Source organism: Callithrix jacchus, chromosome 6 (genome assembly GCF_049354715.1).
Source record: "Callithrix jacchus isolate 240 chromosome 6, calJac240_pri, whole genome shotgun sequence".
Classification (NCBI taxonomy): domain Eukaryota; kingdom Metazoa; phylum Chordata; class Mammalia; order Primates; family Cebidae; genus Callithrix; species Callithrix jacchus.
In genome coordinates this window covers 158,744,939-158,772,817 of record NC_133507.1, presented here as the reverse complement: position 1 = coordinate 158,772,817, position 27,879 = coordinate 158,744,939, and the positions used below count along the sequence as shown (strand labels likewise).

Sequence of the window (27,879 nt, the reverse complement as noted above, 5' to 3'; positions counted from 1 at the left end):
CACAGCTACCAAAAGGCGCAGGTGCTAGTGTGGTGTCCGTTTGAGACAGGACTGAAGGGAGGCGGGGTGCTCGTCTGAGAGGCAGGCACAGTAAGTGGTGGAGTGCGAGTGTGTCCCCAGCACTTCTGCGTGCCCGGCGTATTCCCAAATGGCCCACAGGTTCTGTTGCTGTGGTTACCTTAGAGGAACTGGGTGTGCGCGCGTGTGTTTGTGTGTGCACACCTCCAGGATGGTGCTCATGGCGTGGGAATTCCCTTCCTGGCTTCCTGCGTCCTTCCCCTGGGTCTACTACGTTTTGCCGGGGGCTGGGGACACAGGAAAGGATAAAGATCGAGGGCATCCTCCAAGGCTGATGCCGACATCCCCAGGACTGACGTTCGGCCTCCAGACCCATGTCAGGATCCTCTCTGCCAGGAAAGGGGCTCCCCGGGGCCCAGCCAACCGGCTTCGGGCTGTTTCCCCGTGACTCCTCCGCTCCGGGAGGGGGCGACAGAGGCCGACGGCTGCCGGGCACCGGGCGCGCAGCCACAGCTCCTGCCTGCAGGGGGGGCCGGGAGGCCGGGGGGGGGGGGTCGGGGGCGGCCGGGGGGTGTCCGGGGACCGGGGCGGGCCCGGGGACGGGGGACGGGGGACGGGGGCCGGTCCTTCCGCGGGGGCGGCGCCACCGAGCTCGCCCCTGCCCGGCGTGGCTTCCGTTTCCCAGGCTTCTGACCTCGGGGCCCCGGCCGAGCTTGGGGAGGGCCCCGCGCCCCAGCATCCTCCCCGCGCCGCCCCCGCCCGGTCCTTCCCTCCGACCCCCGCGGCCCGGCCCCCCTCGGAGCCTTTCTGGGCGCGGCCTGGGGTGATGACAGACCCGGCCGCGGTTCCGCGCGCCCCCGCGTCTGCCGCCCCCGCACCCCGAGACCCGAGATGTGCGCCCCCAGCCCTCCAGCCCTTCCCGGGGACCCCGGCGCCCGGGCGCTGTCTCCTTGGACCCCGGGCCCCCAGCCCCTCGTCACCGCAGGCTGCTGCCGGGAATCGGTGGCCACCAGGACCTTTACCCCGGACGCTGCGCCCTCTCGGGGCCGCTCTCCTCCCCGCCCTTCTGTGGGATTTAGAGTCAAACCACACTAAGCCATAAATAAGTGGTTGTGGGAACCCAACGCCGGGCCCCTCCATCCAACAGATTTTCTCCGCAAATTGCTTGAATGCTTTCTTGTGTGTTTAGTATCAAAAAAATTCTCCACTCTTAATACCCTGCCTGGTGTACTGGTGGCCCAAGCCTCTGAGTGGTCAGCCCCTGGGGAATGGCTGTGCAGGGGTCCTGCATCCCATTGGGCCGTTTGGCTTTCTGCTCCCTGAATTTTGCTAGGGGAGTCCCTGGGGTGGGGGAGCGGGAAGTGCTGGCATTTCCCACCATCCCCAAATACAAGGTCAAGATTCCTGGGCCGTTGCCCATCCAAGCCCCAGGAACTCTAGGCCTGCGGAGGCCTCCAGGGACCCACCCACAGCCGCCTGGGGCTCTCCAGCCAGGGCTGTGCCCCCTCCCCAACCCCAACCCTAGCAAGCACTCCAGTTTGGGAAGGCCAAGCTCCCTCCTTTCTTTCTGACCTGAGCTACCGCTGGAGGTCTGGCTCCTATCCTGCTCTGGGGCCAAGCTGAAGGGGCATCATTCTGGCCACAGTTGCAGGGCAGAGGCTGGGGGCAGCCAGTGGGTGGGCAGGGACCGGGGGAAGCTGCCAGGTTTTGTTTCTAGCTGAGGGTAGGGGCGTAGAGGAGCTGGACCTGGGCCTGCCGTTTCCAAGGGAACAGTGGGAAACTGTGGGTGTCTCTGTCTGCGGCTTCCTCATGTCACGGGGTGTGTGGTTTCTGGAGCTGCCTGACAGGCTGACCACTTGGGGTGGCTGTGGCTGTGTGAACATGTGTCCTGAGTTCCAAGCCATTGAGTGAGGAAGCTGCAGAGAGCTTGGGAGGCGCTTCTCACCAACCGGTCTCACCCAGCACCTCCTACCTGAGTGGTGTCACCTTACCTGGGACTGAGGTCTGAGGTCTAGATGCTCAGCCCTCAGCCCCGATGGCCTGGGTTTTGCCCCATCTGGTCTGCCTGGTGCCCTGGCTCCACCTGATGGGACATTGTTAGCACCTCACTGAGGTGAGGGCACTGGGCGGCGAGACTTGGTGGCTGAAGGGCTCTCTCCCCCTGCTTTCTAGCGGTTCCCCTGAGTGTCCTCCTCCTGCCAGCCAGGGTCTGGGCAGGAGAGAGGTGGCAGAGTTACTGCCCCGGAGACGTCTGACAAAGTTGTGGGCAGAGTTAGGAAACAGCAAGGCGGTGATATGTCCGGGGAGGGGCTGCAGTAAGAGCAGTTGCCGCTTCGGGCCTGTAGAGGGAAATGAGGGTTCTGTGTCTGGAATGTGGAGTGTGGAGCCCTGAGAGAGGTGCCCCCAGAGCTGTGGGGTCCAGGGCAGCTACAGCCGCTGCAGGCAGGGAGGGAGACGGGTCAATGCCAGGCTTCTGTCTTTCTGCTCCCCAGCCTCCTGCTGGGCCCTTCTTGGCTGAGCCCCCTGGGAAGCTGGTGCCAAGGGGGCAGTTGGTGCAGGCCATAGTTGCTGGGGTCTGGGACAGAGCAGGGTGGTGAAGGTGGGCAGGGCATTTAGGGGGAGCAGACGTGTGCCCTACTGGGGGCTACAACCACACTGCCCGGGACTGGGTTTCTGAGTGTCCAGGAACCCCTTCTGGCTCAGGCTGCTGGGCGTTTGGGACATTGTAAGTTCGTCCTAAGCAGCAGCAGCCGGTGGTGTGAGGCTCTCCTCACACCCCAGGCCGTCTCTCCACCCGGGCCACGTGGGCCTCTGGACCGGCCATCTGGGAGGCAAAGGGAGTCTGGGGAGCCTCCAGGGAGGAAGAAGTGCTCGACCCCTTTGCCTTCCACACCCAGGGTGCCCAGCCCAGTGGCATTCCCAGCAGTAGCCCCAGCATCCAGGATGGCGTCTGCACGTGGTTGCCTTAGTGAACCCTGTAGTGGAAACGATGGCCTGGGCTTCCCTGCTAATTCTAAGAGAAAGGCCCATCTTCAGGTGTGGGGGAGGGGACCTGGGGATCCTCGGGGTATGGACTGCAGCACCCAGGGCCTGTGAGTGGGGGCCCTGCCTTGGCCTCAGGCGAAGCCCAGCCTCTGTCTCTGGCCCAGACAGCAGCCACCTGCCCCCCTGCACACTGACTGACCACCACGTGAGGCTAGAGTGACTCCCGGATGCTGAACCCTTCCACTGTGTGCAGCCCTGCACCGCATGTCACTTACAGAAGCTCCTTTAGTCCCCACGACAACCCTGGGGGACAGGGCCTGTTATTAACATCCCATCTTACAGAAAAGAAGACTGCTGGGGGGGTTGAATGTGAGTTAAGTGACTTTACAAAGGTCACTGGGCAGTGCGGGTGGAGCTGGGGCTCCCGCTCAGGTTCTCTGAAAGCAGACAGCCTCTCTGCCTCTCTGCTTCTAGAAGGTCACCAGGCAACGGGTCCCTGCAGTGACCCTGGGGAAGAAACGACTGAGTCCCAATTTGATGATGAGTCAGGCCCTTGGGCGGAGTGCCCCTGGGCTGCTTCATGCACCTGGACAGGTTGCTTTGAGACTCTCTTCTAACCTCCACAGTGGACCTGTCCCAGGCCCCCATAACCCTGCCTAAAATGCACCTCTAAGCAGTCCTAACAGTTTGCTGTTCAGGTGTGTCTGTGTCTGGAATGGGCCCCTGAGCATTTATGGCCTGCAATGAATTCCTGAATGGTGCCATGCCTGGAATGCACCCCTAAACAGTCCTGTGCCTGGAATGCACCCTAAACAGTCCTGTGCCTGGAATGTACCCCTAAACGGTCCCGTGCCTGGAATGTACCCCTAAACAGTCCCATGCCTGTAATATACCCATAAACAGTCCTGTGCCTGGAATGTACCCCTGAATAGTCCTGTGCCTGGAATGCACCCCTGAACAGTCCCGTGCCTGGAATGTACCCCTAAACAGTCCCGTGCCTGGAATGTACCCCTAAACAGTCCCGTGCCTGGAATGTACCCCTAAACAGTCCCGTGCCTGGAATGCACCCCTAAACAGTCCCGTGCCTGGAATGTACCCCTAAACAGTCCCGTGCCTGGAATGTACCCCTAAACAGTCCCGTGCCTGGAATGCACCCCTAAACAGTCCCGTGCCTGGAATGTACCCCTAAACAGTCCCGTGCCTGGAATGTACCCCTAAACAGTCCCGTGCCTGGAATGCACCCCTAAACAGTCCCGTGCCTGGAATGTACCCCTAAACAGTCCCGTGCCTGGAATGTACCCCTAAACAGTCCCGTGCCTGGAATGCACCCCTAAACAGTCCCGTGCCTGGAATGTACCCCTAAACAGTCCCGTGCCTGGAATGTACCCCTAAACAGTCCCGTGCCTGGAATGCACCCCTAAACAGTCCCGTGACTGGAATGTACCCCTAAACAGTCCCGTGCCTGGAATGCACCCATAAACAGTCCCATTCCTGGAATGCACCCCTAAACAGTCCCGTGCCTGGAATGCACCCGAAAACAGTCCCGTGCCTGGAATGCACCCCTAAACAGTCCCATGCCTGGAATGTACCCCTAAACAGTCCCGTGGCTGGAATGTACCCCTAAACAGTCCCGTGCCTGTAATATACCCCTAAACAGTCCCGTGCCTGGAATGTACCCCTGAATAGTCCCGTTCCTGGAATGTACTCCTAAACAGTTTTGTGCCTGTAATATACCCCTAAACAGTCCTGTGCCTGGAATGTTCCCCTAAACAGTCCTGTGCCTGGAATGCACCCCTAAACAGTCCCGTGCCTGGAATGCACCCCTAAACAGTCCCGTGCCTGGAATGTACCCCTAAACAGTCCCGTGCCTGGAATGTACCCCTAAACAGTCCCGTGCCTGGAATGTACCCCTAAACAGTCCCGTGCCTGGAATGTACCCCTAAACAGTCCCGTGCCTGGAATGTACCCCTAAACAGTCCCGTGCCTGGAATGCACCCCTAAACAGTCCCGTGCCTGGAATGTACCCCTAAACAGTCCCGTGCCTGGAATGTACCCCTAAACAGTCCCGTGCCTGGAATGCACCCCTAAACAGTCCCGTGCCTGGAATGTACCCCTAAACAGTCCCGTGCCTGGAATGTACCCCTAAACAGTCCCGTGCCTGGAATGCACCCCTAAACAGTCCCGTGCCTGGAATGTACCCCTAAACAGTCCCGTGCCTGGAATGTACCCCTAAACAGTCCCGTGCCTGGAATGCACCCCTAAACAGTCCCGTGACTGGAATGTACCCCTAAACAGTCCCGTGCCTGGAATGCACCCATAAACAGTCCCATTCCTGGAATGCACCCCTAAACAGTCCCGTGCCTGGAATGCACCCGAAAACAGTCCCGTGCCTGGAATGCACCCCTAAACAGTCCCGTGCCTGGAATGTACCCCTAAACAGTCCCGTGGCTGGAATGTACCCCTAAACAGTCCCGTGCCTGTAATATACCCCTAAACAGTCCCGTGCCTGGAATGTACCCCTGAATAGTCCCGTTCCTGGAATGTACTCCTAAACAGTTTTGTGCCTGTAATATACCCCTAAACAGTCCTGTGCCTGGAATGTTCCCCTAAACAGTCCTGTGCCTGGAATGCACCCCTAAACAGTCCTGTGCCTGGAATGCACCCCTAAACAGTCCCATGCCTGTAATATACCCATAAACAGTCCTGTGCCTGGAATGTACCCCTGAATAGTCCCACTCCTGGAATGTACCCCTGAATATTCCCATTCCTGGAATGTACCCCTGAATATTCCCACTACTGGAATGTACCCCTAAACAGTCCTGTGCCTGTAATATACCCCTAAACAGTTCTGTGCCTGGAATGCACCCCTGAATAGTCCCGCTCCTGGAATGTATCCCTAAACAGTCCTGTGCCTGGAATGTACCCCTGAATAGTCCTGTGCCTGGAATGCACCCCTAAACAGTCCTGTTCCTGGAATGCACCCCTGAATAGACCCGTTCCTGGAATGCACCCCTGAATAGTCCTGGAATGTACTCCTAAACAGTCCCGTGCCTGTAATATACCCCTAAACAGTCCTGTGCCTGGAATGTACCCCTGAATAGTCCCGTTCCTGGAATGTACCCCTAAACAGTCCTGTGCCTGGAATGTACCCCTAAACAGTCCCATGCCTGTAATATACCCCTAAACAGTCCTGTGCCTGGAATGCACCCCTGAAGAGTCCCGTTCCTGGAATGTGCCCCTAAACAGTCCTGTGCCTGGAATGTACCCCTAAACAGTCCCATGCCTGCAATGTACCATAAACAGTCCCATGCCTGGAACGCACCCATAAATAGTCCTGTGCTTCTGTTCTCTCCCCTGCAACCAAATGTCCACCTCCTCCTGCAGACACCCCCGCAGCCCTAGCTCTGCTGCGCTGAGCTCTCGGTGCTGGGTCTCCCTTTTATCTCTTGGGTGGCTCCTTTGGCCTTGGAGTGTAACAGACCATCCAGCAGCTGGCTTCAGGGCAGTGGTGACAGGTCTGACCCTGCATTCAGTGCTTCCTCGGGGGGTTCATTGGGGAAGGGAGAGAAAAAGCATCATCCCAAAGGGCCAATGTTTCAGGGGCTGATGACCCTGCAGGCCTCTGTGGCTCTGGTTGCTTCACTGGGCTCCGAGGAGCTGCTTCCTTCTTAGGTTGGGGCAGTCACCTGGGAGGCCTAAAAAGGCAGGCCTCCCCAAGACAGTTGGGATGGGAATGCCTTGTGCCACCTGCTTGGTCCCTCGGCCCTCTGATTCCTGCTACTGGCCAAAGCAGGTTACTGGGACTGACCATGGGGACCAAGGGACCCAGTAGCACACACCCCTGAGACAAGAGCCACCCAGGGCCAGGCCTGCGCGCCAGCTGTGCAGCAGGGGGACTGGCCCTGTTTTGAATGTGTCCATCTGCCCGGCTCTGCTCTGGGGTCGTCCCTGTTTCTAACTCGATCAGCTCAAGTGGCTGCTGGGTGGTCCCATCTGACTTCCCATAGTATCTGAGATGTGCACAATCACGGATTTCTTCTGAACAGGCTTATGTGGCATAATTTAATGCTCTCATGTTTACATTGTTTTGCTACATGGCTTGCCATGTGTTTGGGTGTATGGGTGTATGGTTTCAAGTCAATGCTCTTTGGAAGCTTGTGATGTCTCTGCTTGATTTCTCAGGAAGAATGATTTCAGACATCTGGCTGCTGGAGTCAGCAATGGTTCTGCCAAAACATCTGAGTTGGAAGTTTACTGGTCTGGGGGGCCTTCCTCCTGCATGAGCTTCCCAACTCAGGGGGCATTAGCCCACCACTCACGTGGTACTGTCTCTCAGCTGCAGTTGGAAACAGAGGTCCGAGATTGTCTGGAAACTGAAAAGTAGCCTACCTGCTAAGAGGAGTTCTTTCTAGGAAACGTAGAGAAGATGATAAAATCTGGTAGCTACATGTCTTTTTTTAGGTACCATCTTGAATGAAGCACTTCCAGTGTTTTTGAATTTGGTTCTTTTCCTTTGGTCCTCAGAATGTTGATCAAAGTGGAAGATTCTCTCCTTCTGGTCTCTCTAAGGATTTCCATCATTGCCTCAGCTGTGTTGCTAAGGAGACTTTATGGCTAGTGTGATCTTTCTTCCTCTTCTCTTTCCCTCTTCCCCTCCCTCTTCCCCTCCCTCTTCCCCTCCCTCCCTCCCTCCCTCCCTCCCTCCCTCCCTCCCTCCCTCCCTCCCTCCCTCCCTCCTTCCTTCCTTCCTTCCTTCCTTCCTTCCTTCCTTCCTTCCTTCCTTCCTTCCTCTTTTCTTTTCTTCTACCCATTTATATGACAAGAATCAAACAGCATTCAAGTTGCCCCTTCCTCAAACCTCTGGATAGCCAATGCTGGGGCTGCTGTCGGCTGAGTGGGTCATTTCCCGTGAGAGCCTGCATTGCAAGAGCAGCTGGTAGCAAGGGTGCAGCCTCTTGCAGTGAAGGCAGTATGGGCATCAGTGCAGATGCAGGCGAAGGCCAGCCAGGTGGAAGTCAAGGGTCACCTGTTCTGTACCTGTGATTGTGACCCAGTCTTCTTCCATCCGAACGAAGGTTATATCAGCATCATCAAGCCAGTTACTCCTGGGCTGCAGCTGTGTCTATCCTGCTAGGAAGCAGGGAGGTGAGGTCCAACTGGGTTGAAGAAACTGGAATTTTATTCACCAGTGTCCTGTCTGTCATTGATTGAAGCTGAGTGAGCTCCTGCAGTCGGGACAGATGCCTGAGACAGAGTCTGGGTGTTACCACTCAGTAGCTGGGGTCATCTGTAGGACGTGTAGGGTAAGTGTGGTGCCGGCAACATCCATTTGCTGCAGGTCCATCTTTGCCTCAGGTCACTGGGGCCCCCTGGCCAGAGCATCTCCCAGAATGTCTTGCCCTATGTGTCAGATGTTCTGCTCTCTATGATGAGAGCCCCATCTCTGATCCCACTGAACTATGAGAGGCAGGAACCTGCTGAGCTTTTTCTGTTCCCTTCCCTGCTGCTCAAGGGTTGGACCCCAGCCTTTGTTCTCTCCCTAGCAGTGGCTGGGTTCAGAACCACCTGTAGCTAATTTCCTGATTCTGACTTGAGCTGGAGCTCTCATAGGCTCTTCAAAGGATGGGTGGTACGGTTTGGCTGTGTCCCCACCCACATCTCATCTTGAATTATAGTTCCCATAATGCTCGTGTGTTGTGGGAGGAACCAGGTGGAGATAATTGAATCATGGGGAGTTCTCACGAGAGCTGATGGTTTCATAAGGGGCTTCCTCCTTCCCTTGGCACTTCTCCTTGCTGCCACCATTGAAGAAGGACGTATTTGCTTCCTCTTCCACCATGATTGAAAGTTTCCTGAGACCCCCCCCAGCCATGCTGAACTGTGAGTCAATTAACCCTCTTTCCTCTATAAAGTACCCAGTCTCCGGTATGTCTTTATTAGCAGCGTGAGAATAGAGTTATACAATGGAAGATAAGTAACAAATTTACTTCGAGTTTTTTTTTTCTTAAAAATGAATGGGTTATGACATTAAGGGTTATGATATAGCTACAATAATCAAAACTGTGAGGGATTGGTGGAGGGATAGACATGTAGTTCCATGGAATAAAATAGAAAACCCAGAAACAGGCCTGCACAAATATGCCCAGCTAATACTTAAAGGTGCAAAGGCAATCCAAAGGAAGAAGGGCTGCCTTTTAAACAAACGGTGTTGGAGATGGGCAAAAATATAAACCTCAACTTCGACCTCAGACATTATGTAAAATTAACCCCAAATGGATCACAGACTCGCATTTAAAATGTGAAGCCACTGAACTTTTAGGGAAAAAAGCAGGAGAAAATATTCTGGACCGAGGACTAGGTAAAGAGGTAGTTTCCTGACTTGACACCACAGGCACGGTCCAAAAATGGCTGAATCAGACCACATCAAAACTCAGCTCTTGCTCTGGGGAAGACTCTGCAAAGCTGCAGGCTGGGAGAACATATTTGCAAACCACATATCCAACAAAGGGTTAGTATCTGGAATATGTAAAGAAGGCATAAAATTTAACAGTAAAAAAAATCCAAACAACTCAATCAGAAAATGAGCTAAGGACATGAACAGAAATTTCATCAAAGATAATGCACAGCTGGCAAATAAGCTCATGAAAAAATGTTCATGAAAAAATGTTGAATACCATTGGCCATTAGGCAGAGCAAACTAAACCACAGTAAGCTCTCGCTGTGTACCCTGAAAATGGCCAAAACGAAAAACAGTGTTAACATCAAATGTCGGTGACAGACATTGCTCAGAGAAATGTAAGATGGTGCAGCCCCTCTGGAAAACAGTATGGCAGTTTCTTACCAAAGTAAACATGCCCTCACCATACGATCCAGCAATTTCACTACTGGATATTCATTCAGAAAATTCAAAAACTTAGTGTTCACACAGAAACGTATATAGAAATGTACATAGAAGCTTTATTTATATTAATACTAGCCCCCAACAGAAACAACTCAAATGTCCTTCGGTAGGTGAAAGGTTAAACAAATATTGGTGCATCTATATTTCAGAATACTAATGAGCAATGAAAAAGAAAAGGCCATTCAACAAGTTGGGCGGATCTCAAGGGAGTTATGCTGAGTGAAAAAAGGCAGTCTCAAAAGGTCATCTGTGGTGGGCGCGGTGGCTCACGCCTGTAATCCCAACACACTGGGAGGCTGAGGTGGGTGGATCACGAGGTCAAGAGATCGAGACCATCCTGGTCAGCATGGTGAAACCCCATCTCTACTAAAAATACAAAAATTAGCTGGGCATGATGGCGTGCACCTGTAGTCCCAGCTACTCAGGAGGCTGAAGCAGGAGAATGGCTTGAATCACCACTGGGAGGTGGAGACTGCAGTGAGCTGAGATTGTGCCACTGCACTCCAGCCTGGTGACAGAGTGAGACTCCGTCTCAAAAAAAAAAAAAAAAAAGTCATCTGTTGTGTGGTTGCATGATTCTATTACATAACATTCTTGTGATGAAAAATTTATAGAAGTGCAGAACAACAGACTAGTGATTGCCAAGGATTAGGGACAGGGAAAGAGGGAGTAGCTGTGGCTATAAGACAGTAGCATGGGATCCTATGACAGACCATTCCCGGTAGCTGCCTGCTGTGATGAGGGGCTCCCAGCAACATGGTGTGGGTCTAGGGGCTCCAGATCCAAGGAACTGGCAACAGGGCGAGACTCCATCTCAAAAAGTGTGGTGGTGTCATAGAAGGTACACGTGATAAAATTACACAGAACTAAATATACACACAGAAACATACCATGAGCACACGTGAAACTGGTGAAATCCAAACAAAGTCCATGGATTGTATCTAGCTCAATGTTTTGATTGTGACATTGTGACAGTTATGCAAGATGTTGCCATGGAGGAAAGCAAGAACAGGGTATATAGGGTCTCTCTGTATTACTTCTTACAGCTGCATGTGTGCCTACAACTATCTCAAAGTAAACAGTTAGGCTGGGCACTGTGGCTCACGCCTGTAATGCCAGCACTTTGGGAGGCCAAGGCAGGTGGATCACGAGGTCAAGCGATCAAGACCATCCTTGCCAACATGGTCAAACCCTGTCTCTACTAAAAATACAAAAATTAACTGGGCATGGTGGCGCACGCCTGTAGTCCCAGCTCCTGGGGAGGCTGAGGCAGGAGAATCGCTTGAACCCAGGAGGCGGGGGTTTCAGTGAGCTGAGATCGTGCCATTGCACTTCAGCCTGGCCACAGAGTGAGACTTCGTCTCAAATAAAATAAAAAAAAAAATAAAAAGAGTGGAGAATTTTTCTAAATTTAATACTAAACACACAAAAAAGAATTCAAGTAGTCTGTGGAGAAAATCTGTTGGATGGAGGGGCCCAGCGCTGGATTCCCACAACCACTTATTTATGGCTTAGTGTGGTTTGACTCTGAATCCCACAGAAGGGCAGGGAGGAGAGCGGCCCCAAGTGTGCGCAGCATTTGCGGTAAAGGTCCTGGTGGCCACTGATTCCCCGTAGCTGCCTGAGGTGGTGAGGGGCTCCCAGCAACATGGTGTGGGGCTGGGGGCTTTAGTTCCAAGGAAGTGGTGACAGGGCGAGATTCTGTCTCAAGAAAAAAGGTTCAAAAATGAGTTATAAGAGAAATGACGTCCTGTACACAAATGTTCATAGCATAATTGCCCACAGCTGGAAACCCTGCAAATATCTGACAATAGGTGACTAGGTAAGCACTTACGGTATATTCAGACAAAGGAATACTACACTGCAATGAAAAGGAGTAAACTGAAGACCCACGGAGAACCTTGAGTGAATGAAAGAAGCCAGACACAGAAGAGTACGTAGAGTCTGGTTCCATTTATATGAAACTCTAGAGGAGACCGATCTAATTTGTAGTTTAGATGGGTGGTCGTCTGCAGTGGGAGGTGGGAGGTTGACAAAGCAAGGGCACCACGGGCCCTTTTTTCGTGATGGGAATGTTCTCTATCAGCATGGAGGTGGTGGGCACATGTTTTGATGCAGTCGTTGAAACTCATCTAAATGTATGCTTAATGTACACAGGCCCACATATTTGTCAAAATCCATTGAAATGTACTTTTAAAATGAGTGCAGTTTTTGGATACAACTGATATCTGATTAAAAAGAATAGGTTATCTAAAATTCAAGAGGGAGGTTTTTGGCCCCCTTGCTGGCCCTGGTTACAAATGTCAGTTTTAGAGCATAGTTTCCCACGTTTCATTGACGACTGGATGAGAGTTATCTCTTCAAAGATTTCTCTGTATTTTGTAGATAAGTTAACTCATCCCAGCTGGGCCCTAACCGTCCCATCCACTGTGACTCATATGGCTAATTATCTACTGAAAAGTGTCCACAGGGAAGAGACTTTTGGCAGTGGAATTATATACATCAGTTTTTTGAGGTTAGGCCTTACTCTTGTTTATGTCTCAACTCAAGCGGAGTTCCTTTAAGATGAAATCAAGATGTAATTTAGATGATGTTTTACTAAAGTGTAGCTTGCTGCGGTGACGATGGCAGGCCCCGCTTGGATCTGCCTCCAAGAAGAGCTTGCTGGAAAGCTGGAGGAGCGTGCTAGCCAGTGTAACTGCCAGAGGAGTTCTTCCTGCTCCTTTCACAAAGAAGGACCTTGGCATTGCAGTAAAGAAGGAGTTTAGGAGACACGAGGCTGAGCACACCACGTGGGAGCCAGAGTTAGTACCCATATCATTCTCCTCTAAAGTTCCTAGGTTAGGGGTGTTCAAGGGGAGTTAGGGGGAAGGGGTTGGGGTGGCCAGGCTTGCTGCTGGTTGGTTGGGGTGGAGGGATTGAAGCTGTCCTCCTGAGGGCTGCATTGCTTCTGGGTGGGGCCCTGGGAGTGGGGTTTGGGGTAAAGCCAGGGGTGTCAGACATGAAAAAAACAACCACCACCCTGAAGAGGTATCTCCAAAGGCCAATCCATAATACAGCTGCAGGAGCAATTGCGGAGGTTGCATATCTTATAACATCCTGAATAATTGCTTGCCGTTCTGAGTAGTGTGGTGAATCTGGTGCCATCCAGCTCCATCCCACCGTGGATATGAATCATGTCCTTGTCCAGCACATCCACCCCGTGTAGGCTATGCCACCCCCTCGACCCGTGACTCAGTAGCCATCTAGGTTATCAGATCGGCTATTGCTGTGTAGCAGTGCTTGTAAACCCTTATTTGACTTAATAATGCCCCCAAAGCCAGCGCAGTGAGGGCAGCCTGTTTTTGTAATTCTTCTGTTGTGTTATTAGCTGTTGCTGTCAATGTCATATTGTTCCTAATTTATAAATTAAACTTTATCATAGGTATGTATACATAGGAGAAAAACGTAGTGTGTATAAGGTTTGGTACTATCTGTGATTTCAGACATCCACTGGGGTCTTGCAATGTATCCCCCTTGGATAAAGAGGTCTACTCTATGTCCAGTAGAGGCTGTGATACAGAGAAGCATTTTCACAGGTGGTGGAAAGAGATAAGAAGCTAAATGCAGACAGATCTAGCAATGAAGGCAATAGCAAGAACAGAACGTTCCTCTCCTCTCAGGCCTGGAGGGATCAAGTGGGAGGAGATGCAGTGCACCCAGGACCTAGGGCTGCCTGGAGGAAGCTGGAGTCATTGCAGGCCTGTCTGTGGGGTGCTAGAACCCCAGAGGGAGAGATCGGGGAGCTGGAGCTGTGGGGGAGGTACAGCTACTGCCGCAGGTGCCACTTAAGCAGAGAAGCACACACACACACACACACACACACACACCCCCACACACCACACACCACACACACCACACACACCACACACAGCCACACACACACACACCCCCACACACCACACACACCACACACAGCCACACACACACACACACACACCCCCACACACCACACACACCACACACACCACACACACCATACACAGCCACACACACATGCACACACCCCCCACACACCCACACACACACCACACACACCATACACACCATACACAGCCACACACACATGCACACATCCCCCCACACACCCACACACACACCACACATACACACCACACACAGCCACACATACCACACACACCACACATACCCACACACATGCACACACACCCCCCACACACCCACACACCCACCACACACAGCCACACACACCACACAGCCACACACACCCACACACACGCACACACATACCACACACCCACACCCGCCCCCCACACACACCCACACACACCCACACCCGCCCCCACACACACCCCACACACACACCACACACAGCCACACATACCACACACACCACACAGCCACACACACCACACACACCACACAGCCACACACACCACATACACCACACACCCCACACACCCACATCCACACACCCCCCCACACCACACACACCACACACCCACGCCCATCCCCCCACACCCACACACACCCACACACACACACCACACACACACCACACACACCACACACCCACACCCATCCCCCCACACCCACACACACCCACACACACCACACACACACACACACCACACACACACACACCACACACACACCGCACACACCACACACACACCACACCCACGCCCATCCCCCCCCCACACACACCACACACAGCCACTTCTCGGGGGAGCACAGTTGCACAGCCTTTTCTTTCTCCCTGCCAAGAAGACAGTGAGGGGTAGTGGAACTCCCAGGGTCTGCAGGATTGGTGGTCCGCCTTCCGTCTTGGTGGGACCAGAGGTTGCATGCCCACAGGTAGGCTTCAGTCCAGGACGTGCTATGTGTGGCTCACCTATTTTTTCACTATTTTTGAGTTAGAGACTTGCATGTCAAAATCTAAAAAATTCTCATAAGAAGGCAGATATCCAGCTTTTCTTTGAACACAAAAGATTGGACGGCACTGGGCCTACGTGTTTTCATTGCGACGGCTGGGTGGAGCCAGCAAGTTGAGCACACCCTTTCCAGTTTACCACCACCTCCGCCGCTCCCTATAGTATCACGCCCGGCCCGCGTTCCTCATTTAGATTTCCTGTCTGGTTCCTGAAATATTTGAATTTGGGAGTACCTAGATTCAGAAGACCACTTCCGTTTATAATGAGGGCGATAACTGTCTCTTCACAGCGATGCTTCCTAAGCTGAGTTCATCTATGAACACTCTGTCAAGGCTTGCCACATCCATGTGCCAGCTCTGCTTGGTTAAAACTTTAAAACAGATTCTCTTAGAGTTAAGGCCCATGTTACTGGTTTCCTAAGTAGTAATGCCCATAAGACCAAGAGTTTGGTTTGCTCAATAGGTTTTTCCTAACACAAAACAAAACGCTCAGAGATCCTCTCTTGCACTCTGGTGACATCGGCACCTCGATTCGTGTTCCCAGGCAACACGATTCATGTGCCCGGGAAGACCGACCCTGCCTTATCAGTGTGGCCATCCCTCTCCCCAAATGTCCTTGCCTGAGTTACACTTTACCAATCCTAGGCCATCTATGCTTCTGCTGAGCCAGGCTGCCTTTCTTGTGATTCTGTGAGTGGCCTCTGAAGTCCCCGTCACTCCAAGAGCTGCCTGGTTCTTTCCCTTCCTGAGTCCTGGTTCTTCCACAGCTCCTTGGGTTCAGGACATCCTCAGGTTGCTTAAGTTTGCTCAAGTTCATTTCTGTTACTTGTACACAGAAGCCTTTAAACAGTTGAAGCTGTAAGTCCTTCATCTTGGATGGGGTGTGTGGTGGGAGGTAGGAATATGGCTAGAGGGCTAGACAGAGGTTAGGGATGAGAGGGTCTCCTGTGTCACTGTAATAACCTACCCTGGGCTAGCATCACTGACTCCATCTTAGAAATACCCTTAGCAACCAACAGTCCTGGGAACCTTCTCCCCGCTGGTTACTAGCTAACTTGCTTGTTCTGCTTCTGTAAAATTCCGCTTCAGCCAGGCCCCCTCCCCTACCTAAATAAAGGTATAAAGGGAAATCAAGCCAATGCCTAAGCGTTAGCCGTTTCTCGGTCGCTGGCTAATAAAAAGTCCTTCTAACTTGCTTGGTTACTATGTCACTCTTTTTTTTTTTTTTTTTTTGAGACGGAGTTTCGCTCTTGTTACCCAGGCTGGAGTGCAATGGCACGATCTTGGCTCACCGCAACCTCCGCCTCCTGGGTTCAGGCAATTCTCCTGCCTCAGCCTCCCGAGTAGCTGGGACTACAGGCACGCGCCACCATGCCCAGCTGATTTTTGTATTTTTAGTAGAGACAGGGTCTCACCGTGTTGACCAGGATGGTCTCGATCTCTTGACCTCGTGATCCACCCGCCTCGGCCTCCCAAAGTGCTGGGATTACAGGCTTGAGCCACTGCGCCCGGCCTACTACGTCACTCTTAAGGATCTGATGATCAGTGTCGTTGATAGAGTATTGGTAATTTCCTCTCTCAAGAAACCAATAACTTGTAGGAATCGTCGTGTTATGCCAGCATAGATGGAAGTAGGAGTAACAACAGCAGCAACAATAACAATGCCCACACTCAGCAAGCCTGTGCCGTGAGCCCGGCACACATTTAATGATCATAAGAACACCTTGAGGAAGCTGCTCTGATCTAGCTATTTCACAGGTGAGAAAAATGATATTCAGAGAACTTGAGCTACACGAGTAATGCCCCACAGCTGTAAGTGATGGAGTCAGTGCCCAGCCCTGGGTTGATTCGACACCCATGTCCACACTCTTCATGACTTACTGTTTGCAGGCTTTTGATGCTGAGTCATTTCCTGTCTTTTGGTGAGTTAATCCCAATCCCTTCCACCTTCACTTACAGGTCAAGTGGCTTTGTTATTCTTGGATTTCCCTTTGGGTTCTCCACCTTTGCTCTAATATAGCATCCTGAGTTGGACACAGTGTTGTGAGAAGGGCCTACAAACTGGCTTGCCCAGTGTGGCCAATTTCGGCTCCCACAATGATGCTGTGTGTTCTCCTTCTTAACTAGGTGGGAACCAGCCGTTGCACAAGCAGCCTCCACCCTTCAGAGGAATGAATTCCTCTCCATTTCGGCCAACACCACGGAATACACTGGAAAGAAGATGACAGGTTGGTGTTCTGATGTTACTACGCCCTCGTTTTCTCTGGCTCACTGGCTTTTAGAGCTGGAAGGGCCCTGTGCATGATGTATTCTCTAAACCCGTCCTAGAGCAAGCAGGAAGGTGGGTTGGTCATGCTGTCCTCTGGGGCAGGCCGTCCCAGTTTACACTCCCACAACAGAGTATGGGAATCTCTGCGTATGCTGGGTTTGTCCCACAAAGGAAATAGATGAGGGAGCACAGACAGTGAAGGCCAACCAAATAGTCAACCCCGCCTCTCACTTCCAAGCCTTCCTTGTAGTCAAGTTGCCATCACATGGCTATCCTGATCAATGAAATGTGAGTGGAAGTGGTATGTCATTTCCGGGCAGAGGCATTCGAAAGGCATTGTACTTCGTCCGGCTCTCTCTCTCTTTTCCTCTGCCATGAGGACTTTGGAGACCGCAGGCTCCACATGACGTAGCTATAAGATGGAGGAGGCCACTGGCCTGCTCAGGACTAACTTGAATGAGTATTGTAGCTGGTCTTCAAAGAGGGCCTCAGTGAACTGCATCTCCTGACAGTCACATCCTTGTGTCCTGTCCTCTAGTGCTGAGTCTGAACTGGCCCTCTGACTCCCTTGAACCAACAGTATGTGGCAAAAGAAGACCTGGTAGCTTTTTACTTTGGGGAGCCTTAATTTGCCTCGTGAACTGTGGCCGAACTTATCAAGTTGGAAGGGAGAAGCCCTGAGAGTACATGGAGAGAGAAGATGCTTAGCTAGCTTAGTGTTTTTGCCATCCCTGTCAAGGTGCCAACTGTGTGAGTGAACTGTCTTGGATGTTCCAGGTCGGCTGAGGTCTTAGAGGACTGCATCACCAGCCAACATCCTGTGGAGCAGAAGAACCATTGGGCAGAACCCACCTAACTTACAGACTCATGAGAGATAATAGAATGGTGGTGGTTTTCTGCCGCTAAATCTTAGAATGTTTTGCATGTAGCAATAGACAACCAATGCAGTGAGAGAGTAGCTGGTGAAATCTTGGCCACTATGGCTTGGGGGTTTGTCTGTTGGAACAGTTAGTGTGTATTTCCTTGAGCTGGCAGATGACTAGTGCATTAGACTAACCAAGAGATAGCCTTGAGCTCAAGCAAAGGTATAAAGGCTGGGAGAATGTGCAGACACAACAGTTGTGCCCCTCATTTCCTGACTGAGTAGAAAAGGAGAGTGAGAGCAGAGTAGTGGCAGTGACTTTGAGAGTCCCAGCCTGTGACCATGAGTGGGTTCATGATTTTTAATGAGGGCTGGGGACCAGGAACAGGAGTAGGTCTGCTAGAGGTAAGAAACAAGAAAACGAGGGCATTCGAGTTTGGATTTAAGGTGCTGATGGGATCTCAGTAGGAAACTGACCATCAGGCAGAGGGCATTTGACTTTGCTGCTCAGACGAGGGGCCAAGGCTGGACATAAGAGGGGAAGTGAGAGCTCACTCCATGAGAGAATGACACCCATGGAGAGGACGGAGGGAAAGGGAGAGACCAGAGGGATAGTCATGGAGAATGCTTCCATGGAATTGGCACCTGGGAAGCTAGCAATCAGGGAGGGGGGCCAAAGAAGAGCTGAGACAAAGAGATGATTCCTCAGAGCCTGGGGTCAGAGAATTTCACTTAGTGAGGGGGAGTCAGTGTTATCAAAGCCCGTGGTAGTGCTAAGAGGGGCACTGACAGCAGAATCCGAGGCTCAAGCCAGAGGCAATGGTGAGCAAAAAGTATTAGATCTTCATCTATTCATCTGTCTATCCCTTCATTTGTCCATTCATTTACCCATACCCATTTACCCATTCACCCATCCACCCTGCCACTCATCCAGCCAGTCACCCACCCACTCATTCATCCATCTATCCATTCATCCATTCATATATCCATCCATCCATCATCCATCCATTTATCCATCCATCCATCCATCCATCCATCCATCCATCCATCCATCCATCCATCCATCCATCCATATATCTATCCATCCATCTGTCCATCTGTCCATCCAACAAATCCTAGTCAGAGCCTGCTGTGGACAAGGAATGGGAATCCTATTAGGGTGCAAAGTAGATGTGGCTCTGTCCTTTGTTGAAAACATTTAATGGTTCCCCTTAAACCCTAAGATGCTCAGATTTCATGATAAGTTCTCTCCTGCACATGAAAGGCAACAGTAAAGATAATAGTCACCATTTGAAGAGCACTTGTTTGGAACCAACTACCATTCCTTGTGTGTTATATACATTGTACCACTTAATGCCCCCAACAGCAGCAACATAAGGCAGGGAATATTTGCAGGTGAGGGGACTGAGATTGAGGTGACTGAGGCCGAGACAGGGTGAGCATCTGATCAGGGCATGAGGTGGCCTTGAGAGTCACACTCATATTGTGGGTCTTCAAAGCTGATCGCCAATGACCCATGCTCCTGTGAGTGCCTTACCCCATCACCTGGCCCTCCTCACTGCCATCCCCTGACAGGAGAAAGGGGCTCCCTCATCCAGATGTGGACATCAGAATGTAACTTCTTACAGAAGCAAAGCTCTGGCTGATGCTGAGGGGAACTGGAAAGGTGAAATGGTGGTATATTTCAGATACTTTATCAAAGAGAGACATCTGTGGATTGATTTTATGACCAATGCACATAGTTTCTATGGGAAAATGAGTTTCAAATTCCAAACAACTGACTTGGAAACACAGTTCTGGAACTAAGCCTGTGTATAAATCAGGATCTGTCTGTAACTGTAAAAATGGTTTGTTGTGAAAGTGGACCTAACTGGACTTTGCTTTTCTGACTCTTGTTCTTTCTCTTACTCACATTTTTCTTTTCATTATGCTGTGTAAAGATCCTGAGACTTCCTCTTCTAGCTAATTGGCAAAAACCACATTCTCCCCTAGCTGAGTATACATTTTTGTAAATACCCCCTAGAGGTTCATTTCATCGTGATGGAAAATGTAATTCTGTTTTCCTAAGTGACGGAATGTGTTTATCCAGGGACTCCAAGTGGGCTCGGGTGCAGGAGCCAGATGGCTCCAGATGTCCTCAGTGTAACCTGAGGAGCTGAGCCCAAAGGCCCTCCCTGAGCCACATGACATGCAGCGAGGGCTGGTGTAGACAGAGCTGTCCACATTGTCCACGTGGTTCTGCTCCATGGAGGCCTGGGATGGTGTTGTAGGCGGGGGAGGGCTTGCTCTCGCTGGAGCGGTGGTGGGGGCCTCCCAGCCAGATGTGAGTCATGCCTATTTTTAGCATGCCACTCACCCAGGTGGGCCCGGCGCCACCCAACTGCTCTCCAGATTCTGTGTCTCTATTTCCAGCATCGGATGGCTAGACCAGTCATGGATTTGGTGGCATTTTCCGGCCAATCCTTCTGTACGTGTGACTCTTAGTAGGGTTGGCAATGGAAAGAAGGAAAATTAGCCATTTTGGGAACTGGTGACATTATGAGAGTGACATTTGTTTTATGGTTCTCTGGGCTCAGTAAGCTAGGGGCGGGAGTAGGGATGAGAAGTAGCTGTGCACTTGCCACCACCCAACTCTTCTGCAGGGACAGAGGTGACTGATTGGTGATGCCCCCATGTGTGAGCACAGCTTTAGAAAGTGCCGTGGTCAGCTAGACAGGTCTGTCTCTGAGGGGTGGTGAGGAAACCCCCGTGGCCATGCACTCCTAATGTGCCATCCTGGGTTGATGGGAATGGGTACATGACTTACTTATTGTATAGAATTTACTTCTATCTGCCTTCTTGGCAGCAATTTGTTAGTATGGACAGAATATCTTAATTTAAGGTTCCTCAGAAGCGAACTGAGACAAGAATTTGAGTGTAAGTTGATCTGGGAGGCGATCCCAGGAGGACCTGAAAGTGGGCCAGTGAGATAGGGTGTGTGAACAGGCAAGTGGCCACCGTGGCCTGCTAGGGCTCAGTGTCATTGTGGATCTCGTGGGGACTGGGTAGAGCATGGCCCAGAGTTGTCCTTCCTGAAGGCTGATGAGATGGAGTGGGAGTCCCCATCTTCAGCTTCTCACTGAGTGAAGCTCTGGTGGCTGATTAGCACCTGGCGCCGTTGTCCTCTCTGCATGGGGGTCATGCATGCTTTTGTGTCGAGAGAGAGCTCTCAGACTGAGCTGCAGGGGAGCTGGTGGGAAGCTAGGGGGAGGGAGTTCTGGGTTCTGGGTGGGACACAAGAGTGTCTGCTATGGAAGGCCATTCATGACAGTGTGGTGAAGTGGAGAGAGCACCCACTCTGGACTCACAAGTACTGGTTCACACCCCTGCCTCACTGTGCCACAATGGACAAGCCACCCGACCTCTCTGGCAGCTGTAATCCCTGCTCTGTTACCTCAGGGGCTGCTGTAAAAATGTTACCAAACCAAACTTGGGGTCTACTTGCCCAGGGCAGTAAGGCCTGATAGCCACACCGAGGTTTTGCAGCGGGAGAAAGGAGGGCGTTTATTTGCAGATGCCAACCAAGAAGAATCAGGAAGTATGAGCCCATGTTCTCAATGGCTTGCAAAGCAAGGGTTTTTGAAGGCAGGGTAAATTTCAGGAAAGTACAAGTTACAGGCAGAATTGTAAATCAATACATGGAGGTTGATATGATTTGACTGTGTCCCCACCCAAATCTCATCTTGAATTGTAGATCCCACAATTCCCACATGTTGAGGGAGGGACCCAGTGGGAGGTGATTAAATCATGGAGGTGGGTCTTTCCTGTGCTGTTTTCGTGATGCTGAATAAGTCTCACGAGATCTGATGGTTCTATAAAGGGGAGTTTCCCTGCACAAGTTCTCTGTCTTTGCTTGCCACCATCCATGTAAGATGTGACTTGCTCCTCCTTGCCTTCCACCATGATTGTGAGGCCTCCCAGCCATGTGGAACTGTGAGTCCATTAAGTTACCAATCTCCTTTATAAATTACCCAATCTCAGGTATGTGCTTGTTAGTAGTGTGAAAATGGACAAATACAGAGGTTATACATTGATTTGACATAAAAAGACGAATATCTTGAAACCTGGGGGCTTACAGTTCCTATAGGCCCATTCAAAAAACTCCCTTATTTGCAATTAGTTAAGGAAGTGAAGCTTTGCCTAAAACCTTGGGGTCAGCAAAAGAGAATGTTAAGATCTAGCCCGTGGTCATGACTTCATCCAGGTCTCTGTGGACAGAGTTCAGTCCTCATCTCCTCCTTATCTGAGGCTGTATGCCAGCAGATCAGTTTGATGGGGATTTGAGTTTCTGAAAAACAATTCAGAGACCTATGTTAAGATGCTGTCTTAATAGGAATCACATACCGTGTGGCTCTAACTTTCCTGGTTATTGTTTTAAGTGGTTAATACCTTCTTACTCATCAGGCTGCTCATTTACTTCTGAAGGTCAGCTGGGTGCCTGCAAATTCCCTTCAAGGAATTCAAGGTTTTCTTCTATTTCCATGCTTGGAGACACCCGGCAGACCCCTCAGAGAGGTCCCTGCTCTGTCTCAAGGATGAAATGAGGTAATGTCTATGAAAATGCTTTGTTAATTTTAGAGATCTCCATAAACGTCTGTGTGAAGATACCTTTTGGCTGCCTGTTTAACCCTGGGGAAATGCTAATTGTGATCTCTCAGTTCCCACCTGCCACACAGGTGGGGGGCACATGGCCCATCCTGGCCCAATGGAGTGTTCCCTCCTTCCAACTGCAGTGATCTGCTCACGAGGAGCACATGACCCATGCAGAGCAGCCAGGGTCTTCCTTGGGATTGACATGTGGTTCCTGGGAGACAGAAGGCCTCTGGTCCTTGCCATAGGAGGCTGTGTGGGGCTTATGGTGGTTACTGTGTTACACTGGGGAGACCTCCCTGGAGAATAAATCAAGGAGAGCCAGGCCGGGATGGCTGGCAGACAGAAAGAGAGAGAGAGAGAGAGAGAGAGAGAGAGAGAGAGAGAGAGAGAGAGAGAGAGGAAGAGGAAGAGAGAGAGAGATGAAGAGAGAGAGAGAGAGAAAGAGAGAGAGAGAGAGAGGAGAGAGAAAGGAAGAGGAAGAGAGAGAGAGATGAAGAGAGAGAACCCCAGCAATTTTCTTCACTGGATCCCTGGACCTAGTTGTCACCAAATCTGGCACCATTCTTGAACTGTCCTGCTAGGTGAATCTTTTTGCTTTTGTCCATCGGAACTGGGGTTTCTGTGATTTGTGATGGGAACCCTGTTAACTGAGGACAGGGACATTTGGAAGTGACAGTGATCCTGCTGCACACGTGCTGGGTTTTATTTGCTGCTGTTGAGGGATCTCAAGGCAGCTGCTGCCTGGCCTGCAGCAGGCATTGAATGGCAAAGGGTCGCACATTGACCAGATTTTCCCCAGGGTCAGTGGGGATGCCTTTGCAACTTGTTGGCTAGGATTCTCCCCTCCCATCCCAGCCCTGAGGAGCCATATCTCCTTGGCCCTGACCTACCCTTGGGCAGATTCCTCAAGGCCCTTCTACTTTCCCTGCAGGGCCTCAGGGTTACTCAGGCTTGATGGTGTCTGTGATTCATAGCCCCGGGGAAGAACTGGTGCCCGCTGCTGACTTAACAGGCAGCCTCTCCCTGGAGATGCATTTGCAACTTCGTTGTAGAGTCTGGTCTCGCATTTTCTTCCCCAACTAACCCCAGTTGGGGAGGACAGTGAATGAGCAGCCCAGACAGCAGGGGTCAGACTCGGTGGGTTGGGTGAAATCTCTCCACCGTATTGACATTCATCCTTAACAAGCAAGTGAAATTTGCTTTTTATTACATAATCTATCACCATTTTCCTTACCAGCAAATGATGTTTTCAATGACTAGTCTGCCACCCTCAGCTTGGAGTTTAGCAACATTCCAGAATGATGGGCCAAGTTTAGCCTATGATCTCTCACCCCTCCTAGTGCCACACGCAGGCCCACATGAAAGGGCTAAGCTGGGGTGGGGTCTCCGTGCCCTGGACACTGTGTCCTGCCTGTGACTCCTGTGTCTTTCCTTTCTCTTCTCCCATTGCCATGTGACATGCCTTCCTTCCCTCTCCTCTCAGTGGACACACTCCCCCTGGGGCCGCCTCAGGCACCAGCGCCTCGCTCAGAATGTACTGGTTATTCCTAAGGAGCCCTTACCCATATTCCCTTCACTGCTGTCATGGGCATTGAGCTGTGGTCTGGCCTCCTTTGGGGCCCACGTTCCTGTGGGAAGGAAGGCCCCCTGTCCCTGTAGTACAGAGCAGCCTGCCTGGCACACAGTAGGTGCTCACTGAGTGAGGCTGAGTGCCACCACCTGCAGGCCACCTCCCTCTTCCTCGCTCTGTATGGGACTGGTTTTCCTGTATGATCTTGAGAGGAAGCAGTTTGAAAAGGCCGTAGGGGAGTGAAACTCCCAAGCCTGGTCAGCAGGAACTGGGGTGCTCAGGAGGAGATGGAACCAGCCACATGAACTTGCTGTCAACTCTCGGGAAGAGGTGGGGGTGGTGCAGTCCGAGAGCCTTGAACTAAGTGCGCTAAGTGTTTGCAGTGATGGTTCCCAGCTGTTTTTCATTTTCGCAGGGGACTGAAGAGGAAATGGGTCTCAGCTGCAGCAGGAGGGGGTCTAGCATTTAAAAAGTGAGGGAGATTCTGTTGCTCCGGGGACAGATCCTGGATGGGGACCAAAACACAGAGATGCATCTTTAGGACCATATGATGTACACTCTGAAGAGAGGGGTCAGGAGCCCCAGGGGCACAGCGGGGAGCAGGATGCCTTATCCTCAGTGTGAGTGAAGGAAAGTCAGCTCCCTCTTCCTCTCCACATGCCTCCGCCTCTGGACTGCATGCTGGGCGGGTGGTGATAGCAGGACATGCTCGTTTGGGCAGAGGTTTGGCTGATCCTTTTTTTTTTTGTTTTTGCAAAGGGCTTGTGTGTGCCTCTGAGGAGCTGCAGGGGCCACAGCAGGACCGGATGACGCCAGAAGAAACAGCTGTCGACCTGCTATGGTGTACCCGGGGCCCAGGGGAACTCAGGTTTTCATCTGTGATGTGTGCTGTGAGGCTGCATGCATCCCCACATAGCAGAGGGAGCCAAGCACTCCACAGGCTCCTCGTGTTGTTCTCCACAGCTCTGTGTGCTGCGCACCAACTTTGATGCAAATTTGGCCAGCTGGATTTTGAAAAAGGTGCAAAAGTCATCCCATGAGGCTTGAAGGGCTGTCATGTCAACAAATGGTGACAGAGCAGGTGGCCATCCGCCGGCGGAAGAATGAACAGGCGATCCTACACAACATTAACTCAACCAGGATCGTGAACTTGAATGCCAGGCGTGAAACCATGAAGCACTTAGGAAAAGCACGGGAGAGAATCTTTGGGAGCCAGGAGGAGGTGAGGCATTCTTGGAATCAAAAGCACAACTCACAAAATGAAAAAGTGATAAAGTGGCTTCATCCCTGTGGCTCCGGGAAAGACCCCGTTTTAAAATAATTGAAAAGAACAGCTTCAGAGAAGGAGAAAACATTTGCTTTTGGCAGGTCCAACAAAGGACTTGTCTCCAGGACACGGAGAGAACTCTCTCCATGTGGAATGTCAGCGGAGTGACCTCCCCAGAGGGCCGGGATGTCAGGCACTGCCCTGACCTCTGCAGCTTCCTGCAGTGAAGGAAGCATTTGCCGGCCCTGTCCATCATGGTGGCCGCCAGCCACACGTGCCTCTCCTCCCTGGTCACTGGGATTTGTCTACGGGTGGGCATGTGGCCCAGGCTGGCCCCTCACAGCACCTACTTTTGCTGCCCTGTGGCCCTGGCCTGAGACCCAGGGTGGGGGAGGTCAGTGCCCACCTGGCTGGGCATCGTGGCCTCCCGTGCAGCTTGTGTGCCGGGCCGGGCAGCCCCATGCCTTGCTCCGTTGGCCTCACTGCCGTGCTGTCGTTGTGCGTAGTTGGGTGGACGAAGGCTGAACTGAGGAAAGGGTGAGGCTTGCGTGGGTGTTGAAAAGGTGCTCGGCCCCTTCTCTCTTGGATATGGGCTTTGTGGCTCCCTCCGCAGGCTGAGGAACGGGCTTGCTGGACAGTCAGCCCCTGACCTGTGATTATCGCCAGACCCTGGAGGCCTCCTAGGGTCTGTTCAATGGCCAGGTTTGTGCTTTTTCCCAACACCATGATGCCTGCTTTAACAAAGTATTTTTAGCAAAGATGGATAGTGTATACGGGCAGTATGAAAACCGTCTGAATTTGTTGGACGTTGGGTTTTGGAAAGATACTACGTTATCCGTGGGAGATCAGAACTCAGAGGGCCACCGCCACATCACACTGTCACGTGGTCCACGGCTATCATCCATCATGGGCCTGGCTGGGGCGCTCCTGCCTCCCTGGGCCTGCCTTTCCCTTGCTGGTGCCTCAACACGGCAGCCGGAGTCGTCCCCCTGGACCAGGGTCGGACCTTATCTTTCCTGCCAGTGAGCCCTGAGGCCTCTCCTCACACTCAGAGTGATGGCTGCAACCTAGTTCCACTTTCCCACCTCAACTTCGAGAACTTTCTGTGTCATGTCTCCAGTCGGTCCTCCCTGGGCTCAGCTTCTCCCTCTAAAATCCCAGCTATCCCCTCACACATCCTCTGCCCCTCCCACTTGATTTCGTCCTGGCTTTTCCCACTTTAACACAACAGGCTCTCCCTCATGTGTCTGGATCCCCCTCTAGAGTGGAACCACCCTGAGGGCAGGGGACTTAGCCTGTCTCCTGCCTCCCGTTTCCCAGGGCATCAGAGAGCAGAGTCCACTGCAGGGAAGCTTCTCAACGCAGGCTTGGCGAATAAACGATCAAATGGAGCGCGTGCACATGACATCATGCAGTCATTTTTGGCACGAGAACCCACTGGACCCGCATCAGAAGGCAGGCAGGACGGTGTGTTCCCCTGGCTGGAGAGCTTGAGAGCAGCCGGTGCTCTAGTGAGTGACACACCAGACGGGCAGGGCTTGAAGGGTTTGGTGTGATTCATGCAAACAGCATCAGCAGCAGCAGCGGAGCTGGACAAAAGCCGTCGACGGCCTTTTCAATAAACCAACAAGACGACCCTTGGACCGCACTTCCTTCTGAGCTGACTTCTGTAAACGCGGGCAGGTCCAGCTTGAGTCCCTGCTGGGGAAGGGGCTGTTTCAGCCTGGCTTCTGCCAAACAGGAAACACTTGGGCTTCCTGAAAATGCTTCTTATCTTTGACAAAAGTGCAAACTTAGAGGATCTTGATGTGGACATTGAGCAGTTTGGGGGAGAGGCCAAGGATTCCACGGAGGCCCCCAGCACACAGGGCCTTTCTCCAGGCTCAGGTACTGGAGAAACGTGGCCCTCCTGGGAGTGGGGAAGGGAGGGGAGCGTGGTGCGGGGAGGCACTTGGAGAGGGCGAGGCCGCATATCAGACTTGCCCTCACCCTGCTGTGGTGGGCAGAGAAATAACAAGAAACAGTTGAATAAATACGATTTTCCAAAATGGGCCACAGACATATGTTTTTCCACTTTTTTTTTTTTTTTGAATGAAGATAAATCTCTCCATCTGGGCATTCTGAAAGGGGAGTTTTATTTTACTTCTTTTCTGAGTGTTCTCTTCTAGCTTGGTTAAAACCCTGCTCAGATCAGGAAATATTAAGGACTGGTGGGTGTGCTTGTACTCAGAACCTTTCAGATGTGGGAGAGGGGCTGCCTGGACCCAGGCCTTTGTAGAGAGATGGACTGGAGTCACCGTGGCCCCAGAGGCTGGGCTTCTGCCCTCCCTCCCCACATGAATTCTAACGTCTCGGAGAGTCAGGGTTTGCTGGCAATGGACGAAGCTGTGATGGGGGTCCTGAGCCCCTCAGCTCAGCTCCCCTTCCCTTTTTCTCAAGCCC

The 27,879-nt window shown here is 52.0% G+C and overlaps 1 long non-coding RNA gene across 1 annotated transcript; it reads left to right on the top strand.

Annotated features, from left to right (window-relative positions):
• On the top strand, window positions 1-27,485 carry LOC128932447 (uncharacterized). Its single transcript, XR_013519167.1, has 4 exons — window positions 1-90; window positions 16,965-17,065; window positions 22,433-22,552; window positions 24,930-27,485. It is a non-coding gene; the product is annotated as an uncharacterized LOC128932447 (long non-coding RNA).
• Window positions 27,486-27,879: the final 394 nt, after the last annotated feature.